An 8,188-nucleotide genomic window follows, 5' to 3' on the forward strand; every position below is an offset into this window, starting at 1 on the left:
GCTCTATAGATTCTATTCTTATTTGATTGGTTCTAAAGTTAGACTTGAACTTGAGACACTTACAAGTGGTTGTCTGTTTACTGCTGACTAAAGGGTACTATTCTCAGTTCCTGAATCAGATAATAAACATTACAAAAATGATTTTTTAAAATATCTTATAGTTAGCAAGAACAGATTCAAATCCGTTTGGCTTTACTCTTAGGAATGCTCTCTTTCTGTTAAAAGGACTAAGATCATTCCTGAGCTGCCGACTCCATGGAGGAAAAGAGTTCTGGATAAAGAGAAACGTAAGTAATTTTGCTGCATTCAGTTTGCTCAGGATAACTCTGCTTGTAAAGGAAGAACATAGGACTAGAAATCAGGTTTTCTGACTTCCCTTGAATTGATTTCCTACTGTGATACAACACTGCCTCGGATAATCCAGGAGCATACAATCTGTATTTCCCGGGGCTTTTCCAGTCAGTTCCCAATGCCCTTTAGTGAATTTTTTTCTTTTTCACCCACACTTTATCCCTCTCTTTTGCTTTATCTCCCCTAAGCTGCAGGCCAGTCACTGTTGAGCTGTGTGGGTGCCAGTCAGGGGTGAAGAGTTTAACAATCCCTGGCATTTTTGCTTGGACCAACCCAGTTTTTGACTGCCAGGCAAAAGCAATCATTCTAAACGTTCTTCATGGTTCCTGGCAAATGCCACTGTGCTTAGGGAAAGAAATGTGGCTGCTGGGTTCATTGACCTTTTCTCTATCACTGTGGTTCACTGTCCCGTCTTCCCCCTGGAGCCGGATATGATAAGGACTGACCAGGCCCTCACATTCTGCCTTCCTCCCCTGACCCGTCATCACGACCCCTACTTACACCTCACTGCCAGAGCTCTGTCTGCTGCCTGCTCTTAGCATCTCCTTCTCAAAGCCCTCATGGAACACTCAAGCCACCAGGGCACTTACAGATGAGAAAGGAGAGGGACTTGTCCAAGGTCACACAGCCAATGAGTGGCAGAACCAGAAAGAAAACCGAGGTCTCCAGATTCCAAGGTTTTCCATCTTCTCGCCTAAGCCTAGTCCACCCAAGGGCCCACTAATTGCCCAGAATACATGAAAGGCTCCAGTCACTTCTTCAAGGAATCACTGCTCTAGGAAATGAGCTAGCTTCCTATATTCCCATTAAATAAAGGCCTTTAGTGAAGCAAACCCATGCATACCCTTGAATTTTCACAGCTGATTTTACAAAACTGCATCCTTTCATGAAATAGAGTTATTTTCCTAAAAGCAGAGAAAAGGGCTCACTAGAAGACACAGGAAACTTTCCAGCCCCGTGAACAGCAATAAACATCTGGTCGGCTTCCTCTTGCCCTTTTCACCCTTCTGCCTTTCACCACCCTCCCCGCGCCAGCGCCCGACTCCCCGCTCCTGGAACCCTGGACATGGTGACCCCTTTCCCTCTGACGAAACCCTGTCCACTCCAGATTCACCATTAGACTGTGTGTTCCAGTTGCATTTCCTTTCCGGAGCCTGGAGCCAGGGAGTCTCCAGCTCAGATGCTCCCGGCAGCCGGAAAGGCGTGCGTCCGGCCACCCGCAGAGCTAGGTTTGTGGCCGGAGCAGGCACGGAAGGCGCTGGCCTGGGGCCTCCGTGCAAGATGGGGGCAGCAGGGGGCACGAGGGAGCGGCATGCTTAAGGAGCATCCGTTACATAATTCGTTTTGAGGTTGTGTTTTTTTCCGTTCTTTTAGCCTGGGTTTAAGCTGGTTGGCTCCTGCTTTCCTTCTGCAGTTCTTCCACGAGAAACTGGAACCTTCATGAGGGTAGAGCTGGGACCGCTTGGCTCACCTTCTTGTCCCCAGGGTCGGGCAGCTATAAGCGCTCAATACACTTTCAGTGGATTCGTGGATGGGTACATAATTCAGGCAGAAATAGAACACAAAAGAGCCCTCAGGCATGAGAGTAAAGCCATGGATGGTGTCATCTGGGCTGCTCAGGACCCTCTGGGTGCCACCCTGAGGTCTGCCAGCAGGGCTCTCCCAGCTGGAGAGGAAGCCTTTGCTGGGGGCACACTCCTCTCCCCCAAACGCACAAACATAACCTCAACTGGGATTATTTTATGTATGCCTTTATTTCACTACGGATAAGGAGGCTTACTACAAAACACTGGTGAATTAAAATGGTAACTTACTATCATGAAAATAAGGACCAGGGAAGGGACTGATGAGACGCAGTCTTAACCGGGGAGCTCAAGGCACCATTCTCCACCCCGCAGCTTTCCTCTGTTTCCCGGGTGGTTCATCATTGAAGTGATTCATTATTAAGCACCTAGTGTGTGCTAAGGGCTGTGGCACACACAGGAATATGTAGGAGGTGGACCCCATCCTCAAGGATCTCTCGGGCTGTAACGCTGGGTGAGGCTGGTGGAGTAACCTAAGTGCTGGAGAAGCCTAGGGGAGGTGGGTGTCCCTCGTGAACGGGGTGGGGGGGCTTCACAGGGGAGATGCATCTGTAAAGGGACCTAAAGAGATGACATGTTAACAGTTGCTCAGGTCCTCGGGTTGTGACTTGTTATAGGTCTGCCTTGGGTTCTTTCAGTGTACCTTGTGTCTAATGACAAGGCATGCGGAATCACTTTCAGATTAAACATGTCTATTTCCTCTGTGGCTGCCTCCCACCACCCAAAGCAGGAAGCCGGGGTGGGTGCGGTGGGGGGCGGATCTTAAGCCATTGAGCCCTGCACATTCTCTTCCATCCAGTGCTTGTCCATGGGTTGTCTGGTGCTGTCCGGATGGGAGCTGGTCCTGGGCACGGGGGCATCCTCTCCCTATTGGAAGAGAGAGAGACTTACAAGGGTAGGAACCAGCAGCTGCAGCTACAAAGTATAGCCCAGGAGCTTGTCCCTGCCTGGAGAGGATGGCTTTTATGAGACCTGAATGTGTATAGGGACAGCCCTCGTGGCAGTTCTGAGAGCTCCAAATGTCATGCTAGCATCTAGATAGTGTCCAACCACACTTTAATTATCACAATAACATTGTTGGCAATTTTCATCCTACAGATTCTACCACTAGTGCCATGAACATCCCATGAAGCCTTATTATATGGCACGTTAAGCTGGTTTTCTTCCAGCTATTAACGGTAGGATTTCTATAGGGGGTTGGGGGGTGGGATATGGAGATATGAAAGGAAGGACATAAAGAAAAAGTGAGACACTTTCGAAAGACCAAACAATAGCCCAGTTTGAAAAAGAGCATCGGGCCTGTGTTACAAGGGCTGTGATATATCAGGGTAGAAGAACTAGGCTTGGGAGGACAGTGATTTCTAATGATTTCTAACCAATCAGAAGCTGGATACAGTATTCTTGTATGCCTGACTTTACAAAATTGTTAGCCTTGTCTAAATTAATTATATGCCACATATTTGTATTTATTTTTTATTTAGAATCATTAAAATTAGTTCTCTTTTGAGAGTTTCTTGAGATTTCTTAAGAAAACTGGACTTTTAAAAAAGATTTAGGGGGCTTCCCTGGTGGTGCAGTGGTTGAGAGTCCGCCTGCTGATGCAGGGGACACGGGTTCGTGCCGCGGTCCGGGAAGATCCCACATGCCGCGGAGCGGCTGGGCCCGTGAGCCATGGTCGCTGAGCCTGAGCGTCCGGAGCCTGTGCTCCGCAACGGGAGAGGCCACAACAGTGAGAGGCCCGCGTACCGCAAAAAAAAAAAAAAAGATTTAGGGTCCCTGCCATCAGACCTTGCTGGTTTGAATACACTCAATGTTCTAGGTGTCTATAAGCAGTCTTTTGCTTTACTCTCTGCTCTTTTATCTTTCCCTTAAAAGCCTGACTTAACCCAGTCAATTGTTTGTGTCTCCTGATACAGGGAGATGTTATGAACATGTTTAACTACCTCATCACCTTCTGTTATGAAAGCCTGCCCCGTCCCCATTTGCTTCCTGCATTTGGAGAATTTTGTTGTCCTTTTCTTGCCCTACATTCCTGAGCTCGCCTCCGCACAGTGATACTGTCTGTTTTTGTTTTGTTTTGTTTTTTAAATAAGGATCCACTTTGGGATCTGATCAGATCATGCTTTTTATGTTTTTCCCATTTTTCCTTCAAGTTTCCATGGAAGTTCCTTCCTAAGGAACAGGTACTTAATTATCAATTTGGAAATGTCTTTTTCTGAGCTGTTTTCCTTACTCATTGACTATTGATTCTCTTTTTTTTTTTTTTGCGGTACGCGGGCCTCTCACTGTTGCGGCCTCTCCCGTTGCGGAGCACAGGCTCCGGACACGCAGGCTCAGCGACCATGGCTCACGGGCCCAACCGCTCCGTGGCATGTGGGATCTTCCCAGACCGGGGCACGAACCCGTGTCCCCTGCATCGGCAGGCAGACTCTCAACCACTGCAACACCAGGGAAGCCCCTCTCATCATTTTTTTTTTCCTGAAGTTAAAAACAAGGGAAAGCTTCATTTTCCATTATCATTTGCTCTCCTGGAATTTTCACATGGACAAGTCTCATAATGGGTCGTGTTTGGTTTCTTAGCTCCACCTTAATGGGCTTACCTTATGGAATCTCATTCTTCCTGAAGGTCAGCTTCTGTCAGGAGGAGCATCAGACACTAAAACCAAGAGCAGATAGAGCCTGAGCACTTCCCTAGAGCTGACACTCCTTGTTCAATTCTTTATCACTCAGCCAAAGACATATACCTGAATAAGGGCCGAAAAGTTTACAGGACACTTTCACATACTTCATTTTATTTAACCTCTCACAGTAACCCTGAGGTAAGCTGGGCAAAGTTCATAATTCCTCTTTTACAAATGAAGAAACTGTGGATCAGAGTTAAACTGTGGATTAACTGATTCAGTCAAGATCATAGAGCTGGTAAATGGGACTAGGACCTGAATATTAGCCTTCCCACTCCATCCAATTTCTAAATTTAATGGTGTTGTGGGGAAGACCTCAAGAATGAACTTTACAAATGCTCTTCAGATGTTTCCTCTCTACCCATTCTATTGACTGGCAACTTGAAGACTAGATTTGCCCAAACATATACGGGGACATCTGCTTTGGGTTCACTCCATAGAGTGGGATTGTGTGTCCTACACTGTGTAGGCCAGAGCAGAAACATGAGCAGCTGCTCTGTGGCCTGTGATGTTACCAGGGAGTCCTGGAGTAACGCTGTGGGCAATCTAAGACTCCTCCAGAGGCTGCGTGAGGGCTGAGAGTATAACTCTTCCTTAGGTTGAGCACAGAAATTCTCCTGTTTTAGTTTCAAGGTACAGATTCCCATTCAAGTTTCCTCAAGGAGAAAAGAAAAGGGTGTGTGTGAGGGGAGTGGTGGATAAGGAAGCAGAATATCAGGTGTTCTCCTAAATTGAAACTGAAACTGACCTTTTGAAAAATGACCAGGTGAACTATTTTCCCTGCTTCTCAAGAGCTGCGAAATCTTACTCATGGTGGCTCTGCTTCTCAATGTGTCAGCTCTGTTCTCTACTTTACCAGTATCTTCCTGCTGACTTCAGCTTTCATCTGGTCCCCCATGGTCAGCCCAGGCTTGAGCCTACCTCCTAGCACAGGGCCTTTCAGCTCTGCTTACTGACTCAGGCTCTGTTTCCCAGGCCACGTTATTTTATTTTATTTTATTTTAATTAATTAATTAATTTCTGGCTGCATTGGGTCTTCATTGCTGCGCGCGGGCTTTCTCTAGTTGCGGTGAGCACAGACTACTCTTCATTGCAGTGTGTGAGCTTCTCACTGCAGTAACTTCTCGTTGCGGAGCACGGGTTCTAGGTGCCTGGGCTTCAGTAGTTGTGGCATGCAGGCTCATTAGTTGTGGTGCTCGGGCTCTAGAGCGCAGGCTCAGTAGTTGTGGCGCACGGACTTAGTTGCTCTGCAGCATGTGGGATCTTCCTGGATCAGGACTTGAACCCATGTCCCCTGCATTGGCACGTGGATTCTTATCCACTGTGCCACCAGGGAAGTGCCCCAGACCATGTTCTTGAGAGATTTGATTGGTTGAGTTCATTCATTCAAGCCGACCACACCAGTTGGACGTTGTCCAGTGGCCCATCGAAGTTCTGCCCTTGGGACAGAAACTCAACTTCAATCCGTTTAATTATGTGGGTTTTTTTTGTTTTGTTTTGTTTTTGCGTGGGGGTGGGGATGAGGGGACTATTAAGAATAGAAAAGCCAGGGAGGGGGAAAGGTAAGATGGGATGAAGTGAGAGAGTGACATGGATTTACATATACTACCAAATGTAACATAGATAGCTGGTGGGAAGCAGCTGCATAGCACAGAGAGATCAGCTTGGTGCTTTGTGACCACCTAGAGGGGTGGGATAGGGAGGGTGGGAGGCAGATGCAAGAGGGAGGGGATATGGGGATATATGTATATGTATAGCTGATTCACTTTGTTATAAAGCAGAAACTAACACACCGTTGTAATGCAATTATACTCCAATAAGATGTTAAAAAGAAAAAAAAGAAAAGAAAAACCTACTGGCACAAAAGATTCCCTTAGATGGAGATGTGAGTTGGTGAGAGATAGCTAGCAACTCTAGTTCAGTGCCCCCAAAGTAATATCTCCCTCACCGTGTTTAGGCAATATTTATTACCATGGAAGGAAACATGGTGGGACATTCATCTAATAAATATTCTAGGGACTTCTGGTCCTGTGTGCACAGGACTGTGCTAGGCATGGGACAGATATTTCAAAATTAGGGGTTAAGGGGAAGACAGAGACAACTTCCTGATGACTTAGACTTCCCTTCTCACCCACATAGAGGGGAAAAAAAACTGGGTACACAATAGCCAATAGTAAGAGCATAGGTAACAAACTTTTATAGGTTTTGGGGGCCTCTACTTATCATTTACATTTTTCTGTAGGAAAATGCTGAGTTCTCATGGCTTGCGTCAAAGAAGAAAAACATGCTTCTTTTTTATTTTATTTTTAATTTATATTTTATTGAAGTATAGTCGATTTATAATGTATTAGTTTCAGGTGCACAGCACAGTGATTCAGTTCATATATATATATATATATATATATATATATATATATATATATATATATATATAAAGCCATGTATATATGGCTTCTCATATGTTAAAAGTTTATAAATTATTGATGGAGCACAATCCACTTGTGATCTTTGGGGTGGAGTCAAGGTGGTTCTTCATCTACTGTTTATTAAATAAATGGTCAGTACTCAGTGGAGGGGTGATGAGAGTCTCAGAGAGCCCCATGCCACAAGAGCAACACGATGGACTGAGCTTGGTGTGTAAAAACACATGAGCAAAAACTGTGGGCTTTTGAGAACATTTATAAATATATAAAATATTACCTTAGGGGCTTCCCTGGTGGCACAGTGGTTGAGAGTCCGCCTGCCGATGCAGGGGACACAGGTTCGTGCCCTGGTCCAGGAAGATCCCACATGCCGTGGAGCGGCTGGGCCCGTGAGCCATGGCCGCTGAGCCTGCGCTCCGCAACGGGAGAGGCCACAACAGTGAGAGGCCCGCGTACTGCAACAACAACAACAACAACAACAACAACAACAACAACAAAATATATATATATATATATAATCTTATTTCTCTGAATAGTACCTCTGTATGTAAACATATTTTTACGTTTACCAACTCATTTTTGTTTTGAACCTTATGAACATCCTGAGAGATAACTGCCATTAACCCCATCTTACAAAGGAGGAAACTGTGGAAATTGACTTGTCAATCCATGAATGGGTTACAGAGTCTAGCACCACCCTCACCCCAGCACCACGGCATCTCCCATATTCTCCCATGCTTCTACTCATTCCCTGTTCCACCTTATGGAAATCATATAGAAGTTAAACAATTTTAGCCCTGATCTATATTAAACTTATACTGACTTTTATCCTGGCAGGTAATTAGTATAAACTTTACTTTCCCAGAAAAGCAGAATGTTTTCAATAGACAATGATAAAAAGTTATTGAAATATTCCCATTGTATTGCTTTTAGTCTAAGAGTGGAAGATTAATAATCAACATGAACTTATTTTAAGTGATTATTAAATAACTTATCTTAAAATTTTTTTAAGCTTCTTCCAGTCTTTTTCTTTATTCCTTATACTTCTGCTCTTTAGGAGTCAGTGTATTACAGCAAAAAGAAGATGGGACCTAGATATCTCCACCTGGTCTGTTCACTCCTTGTGTCCCTGGGGCACTGGTCAAATGGT

Source organism: Mesoplodon bidens (assembly GCF_964165515.1).
Source record: "Mesoplodon bidens genome assembly, chromosome: 2".
In the NCBI taxonomy this organism is placed as follows: Eukaryota; Metazoa; Chordata; class Mammalia; order Artiodactyla; family Ziphiidae; genus Mesoplodon; species Mesoplodon bidens.